Raw genomic sequence first — 16,661 nt, forward strand, 5'->3', positions numbered from 1 at the left:
AAACCCATGTTATTCCCAACTACCTCTCTCTACCTTGTGCTTGTAGATAAGATGAAAGCTCTCAGCTACTGCCCCAGTTCCATCCATGGCCAGCTGCCTGACTGCTACCATAGTCAGGATAATGGTCTTCGACTTACCTTTAAGATTGTCAGACCCAGTAAACACTCTCTTCTCTCAGTTGCCTTGATCATGCTGCCTCATCACAATAGGAGAGTAACTTAAACAGCAGCAGCATCCAGCACCATGAATGACAGTCAATAGGAATGAAGCTTCTTGTTGTGCATCAGCTCAATTTCTCTGTGACAAAAATGAGTGGTGCCTTCAACAATACGGCCCTAAATACTGTCATGTGATTGAAAATAACCAATACCCTTGACAATCTGTGATCTTTGGAAGTGGTCTATGAAATCCCTTTTTTGGGCAGTTGAAGAAAAGATGTAACTCGTGACTGGAAAGAGGCCTTTATTTGGGGACGTAAAATGTCTCTTTGGGGCACTGTGCTGATTCCATTTAAATTTCTTTCATTTATGTTTATATTTTAGGAAGCTTTACATTATTAGTTCTCCTTGAAACTTTCCAAAATGCCTTCAGTGTTAGTTTTCCTCCCTCCCTATTAAATTCTTGTCAACCTTCTCCTTTTTCCATTTATAATTCAATATCCTATTTCCTCTTCCTTGATAGGTTCCTCCTACATACTGATGACCCCCACCCCACACCACCCCATTACTGGCTACCTAACCTTTGATTATTCTACTTGAAAGACACATATCTAAAGCTTAAAAGGTAACTTCCACATAAGAGAAAACATGGAATGTTGGTCTTTAAGAATCTCAGTTACTTTTTTTTTTACTCAGGATAATCATATCTAGCACCACACATTTACATGCAAATCTGATTTTTTAACAGCTGAATAATATTGCATTGTATAAATGTACTAAATTTCATTATCCATTCATGTATAAGTTGATGGACATTTAGTGTGTTTCTAATTTATTGTTACTAAGAATGAAGAGTGAGCTATGTCTATAGTGAAATGTAGAGCCCTTATGGTATATGTTGAAGAGTGGTATAGCCAGGTTTTATGGTAGATTTGTTTTCAGATTTTTGAGGAACCTCCACATTGATTGCCATAGGAACTGTGCCCATTTGCACTTTCATCATTGCTGTGAGCAACAAAATAATTTTCCCTCTTCACCATAGTCCTTGCCAGGATCTGCTGCTATTATTTTACTAATCTTGGACATTCTGACTGCGTGGAGTAAGATGTAATCTCATAATAACTTTAATTTTTAATTTTCAGATGGTTAAAAACATTGAACAGTTTTCTAAATGGTTTACAGCCATTGTTTGAGAAATCTCTGTTTAGTTCTATAACCCATTTTTAAATTGGTTTATTTGTTTCCCTGATGTTCAGTTTTTTAGCTCTTTGTATATTCTAGATACTAACCCTCTATCAAATCTATAATTGCTAAACAATTTTCCCCACTCTGTAGACATTTAAGCAGCATGCTTAATCTTATCAGTTTTCTGTTCTTTAAATATTGAAAATGTGAGCCACTGTCCAAAACAATGAGACTACAAAAGAGAATTATTTACATCACAATCACACCCAAGGATAAAATAAATGACTCTCTGACTTCCCCTTGCAAAGTAATGAAAAACAGCAACAAAAGGGGAGAGCTGGAGATAGAAAACCGAATTCTGTGCAGTTTGACACATTCTAACATTTTTTAGATTCTGGTCATGGAAAATATCTTTCTTATCCTCTGATAGCAGGAAGATATTTGCAACAAAACGCAAACTGACCCTCTAAATTGCAATGTATTTCCATTGGATATACATGGTTGAAAAATTAATATTTAAATTTATTTAAAATTATTTTAAATTTAAAAAGTTTCAGATCGTGGAATTTGTATTCTCAATTGAAGGCAAAACATGCTCCTGATATATTTGCATGCTTCCCAACTGATATCCAGGACCAACTTTGACTCATGAAAGTACCAGGCCTGGAAAAACCTAATATAAAGTATTAACAGATGCCGGAGAGTGGATTTAAATGGCAAAACACATGCAGTGGGAGCAAGGAGACCTGAGTTGAGATTCCTAACATCTATGTAAAAGGGAACCGTGGTGGTATGCTCCTGTAGTGCCAGCACTGGGAAGTAGAGCACATAGACCCTGTTTGTTGTTCCAGGCCAGGCATTCTAGTCAAACTAAAAGCTGTAGATTCAGTGAGTGCCTGCCTCAAAAATAAAGTGAAAAATGATTGAGAAAACAAATAATATTTACTTCTGAGCTCAATGCACACATGTTCACTTGTTCATATACCACACACATGCACACACACTAGCAACAAAGCACAAGTAGCATTGCTAAGACTCTAAATTTTCTTATTTGATGACCTAATAAGAAGCAACACTAAAGTTAAATACCAATGTAGAAAATATTTTCAATAACAGCATAAAGATGTTTTCATGAGAGTTAAAGGATGGCAGTTAAAGAAAGAAAAGCCAAAAGATCAATTTTTGTGAAAGCAGTTAATAATTTGTAGCAAGCATAGTTGTTTATATAAAATGGATAAAAGTTGACAGATTAAATGTTTGCATTTTGGATAGCAAGATAAAGATGAAGCTTCTAGTCTAGTAATAATCATGTAAAATAAAAAAAAGAAATTGTAAATGATTTTTTTCAATTTTATTATGCCAGTTGTCAAAGGCTATATATTGAGCAGGGGAATTTATGGTATGCATGGCTGAACTCCCACAATAAATAAATAAGTTGGTTTTTATTGTTTTGTATCTGTTAGGAAATGTATAATTTCTAACTTAATAACAGAGTTTTTTCAGTCTTCATGTCTGGCATAAAAAATTTTCTGCCTGGCAGTGGTATTGCATGCCTTTAATCCCAGCACTCAGAAGGCAGAAGCAGGTGGATCTCTGTGAGTGTGAGGCCAGAAAGTGAGTTCCAGGACAGCCAGGGTTGTTACACAGAGCAACCTTCTCTCAACAAACAAACAAACAAACAAAAAACAGAAAAAAAAACAATCAAAAAGATTTTCCACAGCTATGATAATGTTGTCATCATGTGTAATGTTTAAATGTCTAGTCTACAGTCAGAACATGAAAACCTATCAAAAACATGGATAGAAAATAGTGAGGTCATGGTGCTTGAAGACATACCAACATTTTCTAACACAAATAATACTGGTTAGAAAACAAAATATTTCATACAGGCCTTTTATATTGATGATTTTGTTTGTTTTGTTTGTTTTTGCCTTTTTTTAAATCTGCTTGAAGATTAGAAATGGAACTTGATAAGGGGACAAAAGGAGGGGAGCAGATGAAAATGTATAGCACAATAAAAACCAAATAAATAGTTTTAAAAAGTTGAAATATAGATCTACTGAGCACACTTGGATATGTAATTATAAAGGTAATTAAACACCACTAAGAACATTTGGTAGTAGTATTCAGGATATGAAATATTATAAAAGTCCAAAGCAAAACAAACAATTAAGAAAAGTAAATATGAGTTCTTTTATAGCTGGTGCAATAGGTACTGTTGTTTTTGTAGAGAATCCTTGATTAATTACCAGCAATCACATGGCAACTCACAACCACCTCCAACTCCAATCCCAGGTATCCATCACCCTCTTCTTGCCTCCACAGTCACAATTATGCACTTGGTGCAAATATATACATATACACAAAACACCAATACACATAAAACACTAAAATATGCTTAATGAAAGAACATTACTAAATGGTATGTGAGCCTTAAAAGGCTAAATGACCAACTGAGGGTCCTAGATAGACTGAGGGATGTTGGAAGAGGCCATTAGATTGCTCCCAGCCACTTAGCCCTGAAATAATCACACAGAAACAATATTAATTAAATTAATTAAATCACTGCTTGGCCCATTAGCTCTAGCTACTTATTGGCTAATTCTTGAATATTAATTTAACCCATTTCTATTCATTGGTATATCACCATGTGGCTGTGGCTTACTGGCTCTGATAGGGCTGCATAGCTTCTCTCTAACTCTGCCTTTCTTTCTTCCAGCATTTTGTTTAGTTTTCCCCACCTAGCTCTGTTCCCCTAAAGCTCTGCTATAGTCCCAAAGCAGTTCCTTTATTAAACAATGATCTTCACAGCATACAGAGGTGAATCCCACATCACCTTTCCTTTTCTGTTTAAATAAGAAGGAAGGCTTTAACTTTTTTTTTATTTTTCCATTCAAAAAATTTACACTTCCTCCCCTCCTCCCATTTCCCTCCTCCTCCCCCACTCCTCCTCTTCCCTCACCTTCCCTCCTTAAGAGAGGGCAGGGAACCCTTCCCTGTGGGAAATCCAAGCCCCCCCCCCCACATCCAGTCCTAAGAAGCTTTGCATCCAAATAGACAAGTAGACTAAGGTCCCAAAAAGCCAGTACATGCAGTAGAAACAAGTCCCAGTGCCTTTATCAATGGCTTCTCAGTCTGCCCCCATTTTCAGCCACATTCAAAGAGTCCGGTTTGATCATGTGCTCAGTCCCAGTCCAGCTGGATTTGGTGAGCTCCCATTAGAACAGGCACACTGTCTCACTGGGTGGACCAACCCCTCATAGTCCAGACTTCCTTGCTCATCTTCTCCCTCCTTCTGCTCTTCAACTGGTCCTTAGGGGCTCAGTCCATTGCTCTGATGAAGGATTTTCTCTCTATCTCCATCTGTCGACGGACGAAGACTCTATGGTGATATTCGAGATAATCATCAGTGTGATAGTGGGGCAAGGCCAGTTCAGGCACCCTCTACTCAGCTGCCCAAGAACCTAGCTGGGGACATCCCCATGAACACATGGGATCCCCTCTAGAGCCAAGTCTCTTGCCAAACCTAAAATGGCTCCTTTAATGTAGATATCTTCTTCCCTGCTCCTATATCTGTCCTTCCTCCGTCTTCACCCTCCCACTCCCCCAAGCACTCTCCAGTCTTTCCCTTTTCCCTTCTCTCTCCCTCTCCCCTTCCCCTAACCCCATCCTCACTCCCATGCTCCCAATTTTTGCCTGGCAATCTTGTTTGCTTCCAATTTCCAAGAGGATCTATATATGTTTTTCTTTGGGTTGACCTTGTTATTTGGCTTCTCTAGGCTTGTCAACTATAGGCTTAATATCCTTTGTTTATGGAAAATGTTTGCAATTATGCAAGTTATATCCCATCTAAACTGTGGGTCTAGAAATGTAGGAATCCATGTTATCACTCTGTTCACTGGACACAATAGTTAGAAATCAAAGAACATCTCTACAAACGTTATATAAACAGATAGAATATAAATCCAAAGGATGAAGTCTAAGAGTATGAAAGACTTTAAATAAACCCTCCTGTTGTGTTATAGGAATGAAGCAAATATAGAAAGCTAATCAGCCCCCAGAGGAAGATGTTTTCTTATTCTCCATTCACTGCATATGGGGAAATCAGGACAGAATCAAATTGCAAGAGGAAGAATAGATAGACTGGATTAGAAACTTTCCCTAACTGAGTTTGTGATGAAAACTCGGGTTGCATATAACCATTCCTTCCTGCCATGGTAGAAAGTTCTCTTTTTGCTTTCCTGATGAGATGTCGGAACCACTAGGAGTCAGATTCAAGTCTTCTATGCATTTTCTAATTGTATTCTTTGCACGTAGAATGTTTAAGAATGTAGTTATTCCATTTCTTGGATTTCTACTGCATTTCTACTACAGTGTATTTGTGAGAGAAGAAAAAGTAACTAGACTTGTAAGTGCATCACTGTCCTTTGGAAGGGAACTCACATTGAAATCTTTTGTTGAAACGCATGTCTCCTACCCAAAGGGGACATTGCAATTGACATCACATAGGAGAGACAGAGTGAGATAAGTATTTGATGGCATCAATAGTACAAAGTATTAAACCTTAATGCACCTCAATGAATGTGTCTATCCTTTAGCTTTCTAGGCATATGATGTCTATTCCTCTTTTCAGGTGAATGATCTAGGGGCAAGCTCTGACCAAGGGGGTCACATGTAAAATGGGATGTTACTTTCAGGATGGTTCATATTGCATGATGAGCAGCAACCATTCCATTAGCACAAATTCATAACAGTCACAAAATCATAGCCCACCTCCCACAGACTCTTTAGTGAGAAATGCTTCTGGTTGGGAGTTCTATTGAGACAGGACTTGTTAACTGAAATTGCAGCCCAGGCTTCCCTGACTGCATCGGTGTCAGTGAACCTACCCATCTGATCCATTCAGAAAAACACACTAGGTCTCCAAATAAAATGAATGTTAGAAATGCTTTATTGTAAAAGCAGCAAATCCACTTTGAAAGTATAAATGTTATCTCGAATTTAGTTCTGAGCCGATTTTGTTGACTCCGTGGTGAAGTTTGGAGCTTGAAAAAGAAAAAAAAAATGGTATTGTTTGCCATGAGCAAGAGGACCTGGCTCTTAAAGCCACAGTTTTTCACTCTACCTACAGGATTCACAGTTTGCAGGCGGGAAGGCTTTAGAATAATGGAAGCTAATGTGGCTCTTTACTCCCAATTTCTCCCCAGGATCCTTGGCAGTTTCTCTCAATCTTCTAGTTGCTTTCTCCAAACAGCTGGAACTTAATTCTGAAAATACGGAGAGACAACATTGTCCTACAGCTTTAATTGCCAATTAACCAGGTTTCAATTTATGTTGCCACCTCATCTGTAATTAGAATTTTTAAAAAGATTTTAAACACTCCTAGGCTGCTATTCCATATTCCTTATCTGACTTTCTGGGGTTAATAGTTTGTGATTTACAGCTATAAATAAAAATGTTTTCATACAACTGCTAGAAATAAATACAAGGTGGAGTTATATCTCATATAAGTAAAAACTTAAATATACTACATTAATTTTATAAAGATATCTGGCAGATAATCCCTGGAAATAATACCACTATAAGTTAATGTACAAGTAATAAACAAAAATCATAAATGTAAACTTTGGTTGACTTTATGCTCAGTTTCATTTTCTATAATTTCATTCACCTTCAGTAAAAAAGTGTCAATCTTTTAAAATAGAAAAACAAAGAAATAATTTGTAAGTTTTAAGTTATTCACAGTCTGAGTAGCATGGTGGAAACTGTTCCCAAGCTATTGTCTACTCCACAGAACTCAGTGATACCCTTGTCCAGTGCATCTGCATTGGTTAGACAAATTGTCTCTGAGTCACTTAGTCACTGTCCAGAGCATATCTAGGTGCCTGTGTCCATGTCTTCCCTTAACTTACTCAGCCGTGGCCTCAAAGCACAGGAATAATGATGCTGGCAAGTGAAATAGTCACCAGAAAAAAAAAAAAAAACTATCTTTCAGGGGAAAACTGGAATTTCTTGATTTTAGAAGAAACAGCATGACCTGAGTTATCACAAGCCATGTGATAAGAATGAAACTTCTGTCCATATTATTGGGAAACAGGAAAGTGCAATTTGTACAAATTATGTTGTGATCCTTTAAACTACAAAATTTTATGATACTATGAAATATAATTAACTAAGATGAAGAATAAAATTACATTTTTAGATCAATACATTTCATGATATATGCATGATATAGTAGTCCCTGTTACCAGTGAGACATCTGTGCAGAGACTCTTAGTTAATACTGGAAACCATGAAATGTACTGATCTAAAATGTGAAGCTATGGTGCATATGCTGAGTACTAAATAATATTTGGAGGTATGTTTTTTAAAAAAAATTCTGAAACCATAATCAGTTTGATTACACTGTATGGGGAAGCAAGTGGTATGAACTCACTTAACCAGTTCACAGCAAGGATTTCATACTTGTTCCCAGCTGTGTTTCCAGATTTAAGTCATATTAAACTGAAAGAAAATAACGATCAAGTAAAGTCTTATTGAACATGCTCTTTTTATTATTTAACAGTGTATGGATTTCTGTATTTCCCCATGACCTGCTACTTCACTCACTCCCCACAGACTCTGAAAGTGGTGGAAAAGATAGGCTATTTTTCTCCTTTCATTGATTATTTCAACTAACAGATGCTGTTACTAAGATAGTCAGGAGGTTTATATGACACACTTCATACAATGGGAGTTTATAGTTCATTGTCATTGCTTTGTAGACTCACCATTTAAATCGAACTCAGAACTGCCCAGCACTGTAACATTTACTGTGTGCAATTCTCCTTTATAACCATGTAATTGTGTGTCCCATCTCTAATCAGCATATCTTTAGCAACAACCAATGTGTTCAGTCACTACGGTTTGGCCATTTGGCAAATCATTTAAGTGCAGTAATAAAATGTATGGTTCCTATGATATTTACTTTTTCTTTGCTACTCATTTGATATTTTTGAAATTCATCAAAATGATGATGTCAATCAATTAGTTTTTTTTCACTGTTGATTATCATCCATAATGTTGATGTATCTCAGTAAAGAATTATGCTTGTTTGTAGTTTGACTATGATAAATAAAGTATATATTTCATTTTGGTGTGAACATAAATTCTCATTTTACAGAGATAAATATTCAAGAATGTGATTATTAAAATGTATGGACAGTGTATACTTATTGATGCTGCTTTATTAAAACAATAAACTTTTTCACAGTAATTGTACCTTTTTAGTTTCTCTAACTAGGCATAGTTCATCCAGTTTCCACATAATCATCAAAACATTTATTGTTACTATTCTTATTTTGGTTGTTATACTAACTAGTAATACCTCAGAGTGGGTTTTCATGGTGTCTATGCATTTATGTTTGTTTGTAAGTTGTTCAAGTGATTCTATGAATTAAGAAATCTGCACAGTAATCCTGGCTTCGCTTATAACTGATTTTGAACTCTAACTCAGACCCACAACCTGTGAAAGAAATTGTCAGTGTTCTCCACCTAATAGTATTATTGCTGCATAAAATTTCCCCAAGGCATCATCAATTGCCTACCAGATAGGACACCAAAAACTGGCCAAAGAAATGATATCATCCAGATCCAGATTGCTGAGTCAAGGACTTTCTTCAGGTTGCTGATAAGATCACAAGTAAGCCTTGGTGAAGGGCTGCATTACTGAAAAAGTCACCCCGGCATAAACGATGACTTATTACTGCTGCGTCAGTGGCATTCCCTGTACAGCTTACAGGCAGCTCCATCGAAGACTCTCCTCTCAAGCCGTAATTACGCTGCTTATATAACCTTCACGAGAGGCCTTGTGGGTCTTCTAACTCTTTGGCAGGTTTCCTGTGCATCCTGAATTTTGTGAGTCTCCTTTCTTCTTAGGAAGAAGTTTCAATTTACATGAAACAGTTATATAACAAATAACAAAGATCATTTTATATCCTCATTGCAGAATCAACAAAGTGATGACACACATAAGAAAGTGTGTTTATTACTTTTGCAACACAAAAACCACTGTTTTTATGCAGATAAAGCTGTTGCTTTTTAAATATTTAGGAATTGAGAATAACACTGCTTTTCTTTTTAATTATTAGCAGGAATGTTTGTACTAATCATTTACTTTTTTTTCCTTTCTCTGAAGCAAATATTCCTACACCATTAAATATACATTACTTCTAGCAGTTGTTACTATCAACATTCATAAAGTGAAAGCAGATAAAATCTTTAGCTTTTTAAATCACAGTTGTGAAAATGAATCATAGATGTTACTAGCTTGAAAGACATCACGAACCATCTAGTTCTCATTCCAGACTGAAGCCAAAATTCAGCTAGCTACTTAAATGGCCTGGTGGAGTCCCACCGCTCATTAAGAACAGGAGTGTTGGGTCCATGTATAAAATTATCCTCCCCACATCACTACACCACACAGTCTTACTTCTCTTTAGTACTATCCTTTTGGGGTACACATCTCTCTCCGGTCTCCTCTGTGTGACTCCAGTTCTTCTGTTTTCATTCATAAAGGCCAAAGTCCTTTCTGCTTTGTTTAAATCTGTCCTCGCAAGACTTTACCCTCCTCTTCTTTTCCTTCCCCTTTCATCCTCTCTTCCTCCCCACAAATTCTCTCTCCCTCTCCCACCCCTACACGTGTGTGTGTGTGTGTGTGTGTGTGTGTGTGTGTGTGAGGAATCAGGCTTACTCCTCTTCTTCATCTTACTACTCCAAGTCATTTATATGAAAAAATTTCCCACTTTCCGTAAACAGTTGTCTTTTCAGGGTCATCAGCTCCCTTCTCACACAGTCCATAAGCTGAAAACATACCGAGGGCACTATACAGACCTTCTCCTCTCTAAACCTCAGCATCTTCTCATGCAAACTTTTTCCTACATACTGCTTAGAAAGAAATAATTTTGTTTTTCATTATAATGATTTCAATAATTATACAATAACCAAGTGGATCATTCTGGTGCTTAATGTTTTATTTTTGAATTTTAAAATGATTACTCATGAGAAGTTGCAAAGAAATGTTCAGTGAAGTCTCCTGTAATTGTTACTGATACCCTCCCAATGTTAGCATCTTGCATAACCATAGTCACAAGACTAGGATATTGACTTTGGTACAATGCAGAGAACTTATTCAGATTCCACTACTTATGTACCCATTTGTGTGTGTGTGTGTGTGTGCATGTGTGTGTGCGTGTGTGTGTGTGATTTCATCTTACCAATCAAATTAAAAAAATCAAGATATTTAGTAGTGTCTTCTCTACAACCTCTTCAATACTACAATACTATCTTCTTTTTGTTTGTTTCTGAGATAGATTCTCAGGCAACTCAAATTCTTGACTCACACTGAATTTCCTATGTAGACCAAGATCTTTGGAATGCCCCCACTTTCCATTTTCTGAGATCCAAGATGTGAAGTTTATAATGTTTTCCTTTAAAGTAAAACAAAGCTTTTCCCAAGCTGGTTCCTAGTCTATTCTGAAGTCATTAATCTATTTCAGTCTCCATAAATTTGCTTGTATATTTTATAAAAGCACGTCTTCTTCATGGATCCATCCATTTGTCCTTTTCTTTTCACCACAAAGGCATATCTATGTCTTGTTAATGTCTGTGTTGTGAAAAATCCACTGTATCTGATATTTGTAGAACCACTACTGGTTTCCTTGATGGTAACATCTAAATGAGACCACACAGAACTGCATAAAGCACATCATTTCCATACTTTTTCTTTTTCTTTATCTACAATGTTACATTTCATGTGACCTTGTTTTTCAGTCCATTATGCCTGTCTCATCACTGGAACGACTAATCACCTTTCACACAACGGAATAGTAGACCCACTAGAGCCTTGGTCTGCCATCTGATTTGTTTTCTTTTCTGGGGTTTTTCATTTTCTGTTTTAGCTTTTTTGGCTTCCTGTAGATTATTTAAGCATCTTTTAGAGCTCCATTTTGAGTTACCTCTAGTGCTTTTGAGTGCATCTTTGTTTTTTTTTACCATTTTATGACTGTTTTAATTGTTAAGACATACTATAGAGTCATAACTTTTATAATCTGCTGGTGTTGACATTTTATCTCTATTTTTATCTTTTTTCCCTATGCATTTATAGTAGTTTTTATTTATAGTAGTTTTGCTCAATCTTTCCTCCACAGGCATTAATAAACATATAAGACTTCACTTTGCTTCAGTTGTAAACGATAATTAAGAAAGCAGAAGAGAGTGAGGCTTGTTGTCTTGACCTATAGTTTTTATCTTTCAGTGTTTTTTTCTGCATTTGTGGAGTTCGAAGAGTCCATTTCCTTTTTTTTTTTTTTTTTTTTTGAAAGAAACCCTTTGGTCATTGAGGGTGGCTCTGCTAGTTCACTACTTATTTCATCTAAGCATCCTTGATACTCTATTCCAACATCTGTTTGGCTATGGTCGGTACCCATCGGATGTCTTTTCTCATTGTGGTTTACTTGGGTCCGTCCTTTAATTAATATCTTTGGTACTTTAATAATTTTATTAGAAGATTCTAGTGATTATAGACCTACGAACTCCCAGCTCTTTTTCTTCCTTCCTTTCTTCTCTCTCTCTCTCTCTCTCTCTCTCTCTCTCTCTCTCTCTCTCTCTTTCTTTCTTTCTTTCTAACTTTCAGGCAGTGTGTTTGGTTTAGCATGAGTGTTTCAGGACTACTTTAGCCTCTAGCTACAATTCAATTATTCTTACACAAGACTCTGATTTTTTTCCTATGTCTTTGGACAAAGTTTTTATTAATAAGTTGAATTTCCCAACAGTTTTCACAATCTTTTTTATAATTTCCCTTCTCAACTCACATTGACTTCTTCCTCACTTATCTCTCAAAAATTGAAGAATTTCTTCTATGCTTGATGAGGAACATTTCCTTGGTCTTGGTTTTATGTCAGTAAGGAGAGTATTTCCTGAGTCTTGACAGAAAAGAAGTAATACTATTAACAAAGGGGAAAGGTAGAAAAGGTTTGTGTTCACTGTAGTGAATTTTAGTAAGTCTATAATGAGGGTTATTATGAATTTTCTTGCAGTTACCATCTTTTTTATTGTTTTGTTTGTTTTTTGTTTTGTTTTGTTTTTTGAAGATAGGGTTTCTCTGTATTGGAGCCTCTCCTGGAACTAGCTTTTGTAGAGCGGGCTGGCCTCTAACTCACAAAGATCCACTTGCCTCTGCCTCTCAATTGCTGGGATTTAAAGGTGTGCATCACCATTCCCCAGCACAGCCACAACTTCAATTAAAAGTAATAGCCATAAATTCTGTAAAAAGAAGAGATTATTATTTCACATACACATAACTATGTATGTAAACTTCCTTTGTAATCCTAAAGTTCCAATAATGGCTCATGAGTTAGAGAGTTTCACTTCTCTGGTCAGTACTTCTGGGGTGAGGATCCTACTGTGTCCTTCCTACGTTAGTTGACTTACCTTCATTCTCTTTGTCTCTCACCTTCCTTATCTCCATGGTCACAGAGCTAATAGAAAGAGCAAAGGACATACTCTGCTAATACTTCTGCATAAAAAGTACTTAACGTTTCTTATTGTTAAACTCGGTTTTTCAGGAGGCCCATTAGGTTTAATAGATAAACAGAGGCTGTGCACAGGAAATGGATAATTCACACATCTTACCCTAATGTATTTTGTATTGAAAATGAAATAAATTTAGTCATTTAAAAATGCTTTTGCAGAATTGCATTTCAGAACCAAAGAAATGGAGCGCTAGTAGATAATACTGAAGAAGATATTTAGTTCCTGCCATGGAGAGGTCACTTTGTGGGCTCAAAGCCCCTTTTCACAACAATCTTTCCATATTAACATAAGAAAACATGACCCTATACATTTGGATTTAGGCAAGGAGCCATAAAATGTGTGGCCAACCAAACCACACTTGTGCCTAATTTTGTTAGGCCCCTGATCTCAAAAGAAATTGTTAGCAACTGTTTTATTATCAGCTTGATGACAGGAAATGGCTACTTTGAACCCCATTTACATATCTGTCATCATTACAAAGAAACATTACATAAATCTAATATGCATGTGCTACATAACAAATGCTTATACTTTAATTTCATTAATAAGGCATTTGTGGAAATGGGTTTTCTCGTGTTATATGACTATACGATATCCCTGATTTTGCCTGGTGACATGAAAAGCTTAAAATATTAGTAGTCTCTTGACACAAAATGCTTGCCAATTATTGCACAAAGTATTGAATGTGACCATTTAAAGAAAAATATCATTTTGGCCACCAAGCAGGCATTCACCTTGAACCATTATTTTTCCAACAGTGGTTATAAACTGGCTTTGTTAATTCATGTGATTTATATCTAAAACATATGATATTATCTTTAGAGTTTAAAAACAATATTGATTTTGATCTTGTGTTTGACAAGAATGAATTTCTTTGTAATTGTAGCTTAGAATTATGACCCTACATGAGGAAGAACAGCATCTTTCAGACTAGCTTAAGACCACCACAGGTGGTGTAAAGGGTTCCAATCCCTTCTTTGCTAACACAGAAAGATTTATGTCTTCTCTGAATATGCAGGAGACGTGATTAACCTAGCAGAGTCAAAAGAACAAGCAATTTAATGCTACTTCCAACATGGTATCTCATTTTCCTCAATAGCAAAAATCTTGAAAATTTACTTTTGTTGTATTTTCCCCCATGGGATTTTAAATGGCAATGTTCTCATTAACTTGAATCTTTGAATATTAACTCTCTATCTATCTATCTATCTATCTATCTATCTATCTATCTATCTATCTATCTTTCTAGTAGGCTTTCTCTGTATATCTGTGGATGTCCTGAAATTCACTCTATTGACTACCTACTTCTGCTTCCCAATTCTGGGATTAAAAACATAGTGAACTACTCACTCGAAGTATCTTTCCTTTTATTATTTTCATTGCATTCTTTGTTATCAAACATGCTTTGTTCTTTCTCAAGTATTTCCATCATGTCTTTCTCTAGTCAATTTTCTATTATTATTATGATATTTAATACAATATTATTGTGTTGTGTGTGTATGATGTGTATGAGTGTTTGCTATAGCTTGAGTGTGGAGGACAGAGAAAAACTTTGCAGTATTGACTGTCTCTTTCCAAAGTATCAGAAAAAAAAATTAAACCCAAGGCTTCAGTCTTGCTCAGCGGATACATTTGCCCCTTGATCTATCTCACAGTCCCATCCCATATATACGTTGTATATATCACCAAAGTGAACATATCACTAAAATGTATTCACATCTTAGAATTTGAGAGGCAGAGCGTTAGGACAAATTTGAAGAATGGGTTTTGACATCAAATTGGAATTCTGATTTCCTACTGATCTCTGTCTTTATAAATGTGGACGATTGAACAGATGCCTGAGTGTCGGTTTTCTCCACTGTTCAGTCAGAATTAAGAAAAATGTCTTTAACTTGTAGCATTATTGTGAGATTAGAAAGAGCTAGTATGTTACAGTGTGGCCAGCCCAGTGTTTGAACACAGGCATCTCTCAGGAGAGTTACCTTATTGTAGTAACATGAAAGGCTTTCTGGTTCAACTGGTCTCATCTCAACATCACAAGCAAATTAGCTGAAAACAGAAAATCCAAGTGGCATATCTGAGGTTTCTTAAGGGTCCCCACAGAGCAGGCACACTCAGGGTTAGCCCTTCTTTTTTTAACTGCACAAGCAGCAGGCTATTTTATTATGGCAATGGGAAAACAATTCCCCACTCAAAATATAGTGAAACATAAGCCTCATAAAACTAATCACTTCCATTTCTACTCATTGGTTCATGAATTCTAAGGCTGAGCATGGCCTCATCATTCTAAGGTAACTTGTTTGTTTGCTCCTCAGAAGATAACCTCTGCTCCAGTCCTTCCCAGGCCTCAGTAAAAGAATACTGCAAGATCCTGGCATGGTGGCACTTCCCTTTAATCCTAGCATTTGGAAGAAAGAGGTAGGTATATCCTGTGAGTTCAACACTTTCAAGGTTACAAAGTGACACCTTGTCTCAAAAAAGAAAACAACCCCATCCCAAAGGACAATATTATAAAACTTGCTCATGGAATTAAGTACCTATTCTAATACAAATATTTCACATGGTGATATTAATAGAATAACAGATTGGGACATAACCATTTATTTAATAGGTACTCAATTGTACGAAGCTCATGCTGTTTGGTAGGTATTAATTTAATCTTCACAAAAATCATGAAGACTAGGGACCACTGTTCTCATTATAAGTAACAATAAACAAGATACATATATAAATATGGTATAGTTAATTAGTGGAGACATTAAAATTAAGGAAGATTGCTAACAAGATCTTTCCAGTTCTAAAAGACATGTCCCAAGGAAATGGAGTGAAATTGGAGTCTGGTTTCTGTGGGGTTGGAGAGGAAAATATTTTGGTGCCCTCTAGAGGTGATCAGGGATGTACACCTGTCAAACCCTGGGAACCAGATAAATCGAAGGCCATTTAGCAGGAGCTATCTATCACTCTTGCCTCTTTCCATGCTTAGATGATTCAAACACCACAGAGCATAGCTCTAGAGGAAAGATTCTTGAACTTTAGCAAGCACCAAATTCAGTTTTAGGGCTTGTTATCGTACAGACTTCTGATCTACAGTCTTCAAATGTCTGATTCTGAGTCTTTGTACTGACCTTTTAAATTCACAAACACACCTACTCCTGGAGAGTCTAACATTGCTCATTAAAAGACCATGTTTTGAGAACCACTGATATCTAGAACCATCCCAAAGCTCTTGGTGTAAACAGGTTAGGTTTCAAGACAATTGTAACGCCTTGAACCAGACCTCTCTACCACATTCTCAGAGGACCATAGGGTTGACAGAGAGAGGGACATATCTGATTTATGATGATTTTCTTCCTGAAAGAGTTAGACATTCCTTGAACTTCACAGTTTCAGAGGATATACACATTTGGGATAAAAAGAAAAGCAAATGAGTTTGGAGACAGAGAATTCAGGTCCTAGCCACTGCTCAACATTCAATGCACTCTGCCCTCATAGAAGAACAGCATCACCATAGGGTAAGGGAGGAAGGCAGCAGTGCTCATAGCCATATTCTATCAATGCAGCTTGCCAGTGAGCAAGCATGAGACAAACTTCAGTCCATTCATGATCTATGTAATATTAGGGTTTTTATATTCATATTTCCAATAAAAATACCATACGAAAATTGGAAAATTAAGCACATTTTACAACAATGGAAAATAACAGCATGAAAACAGTTAAAACCAAAGAATTTTTCTGTGCAGTTTTACA

This window comes from Alexandromys fortis, unplaced genomic scaffold (genome assembly GCF_014885135.2).
Source record: "Alexandromys fortis isolate MF-2015 unplaced genomic scaffold, M_Fortis_MF-2015_v1.1 scaffold_0, whole genome shotgun sequence".
NCBI classification, from domain to species: Eukaryota; Metazoa; Chordata; class Mammalia; order Rodentia; family Cricetidae; genus Alexandromys; species Alexandromys fortis.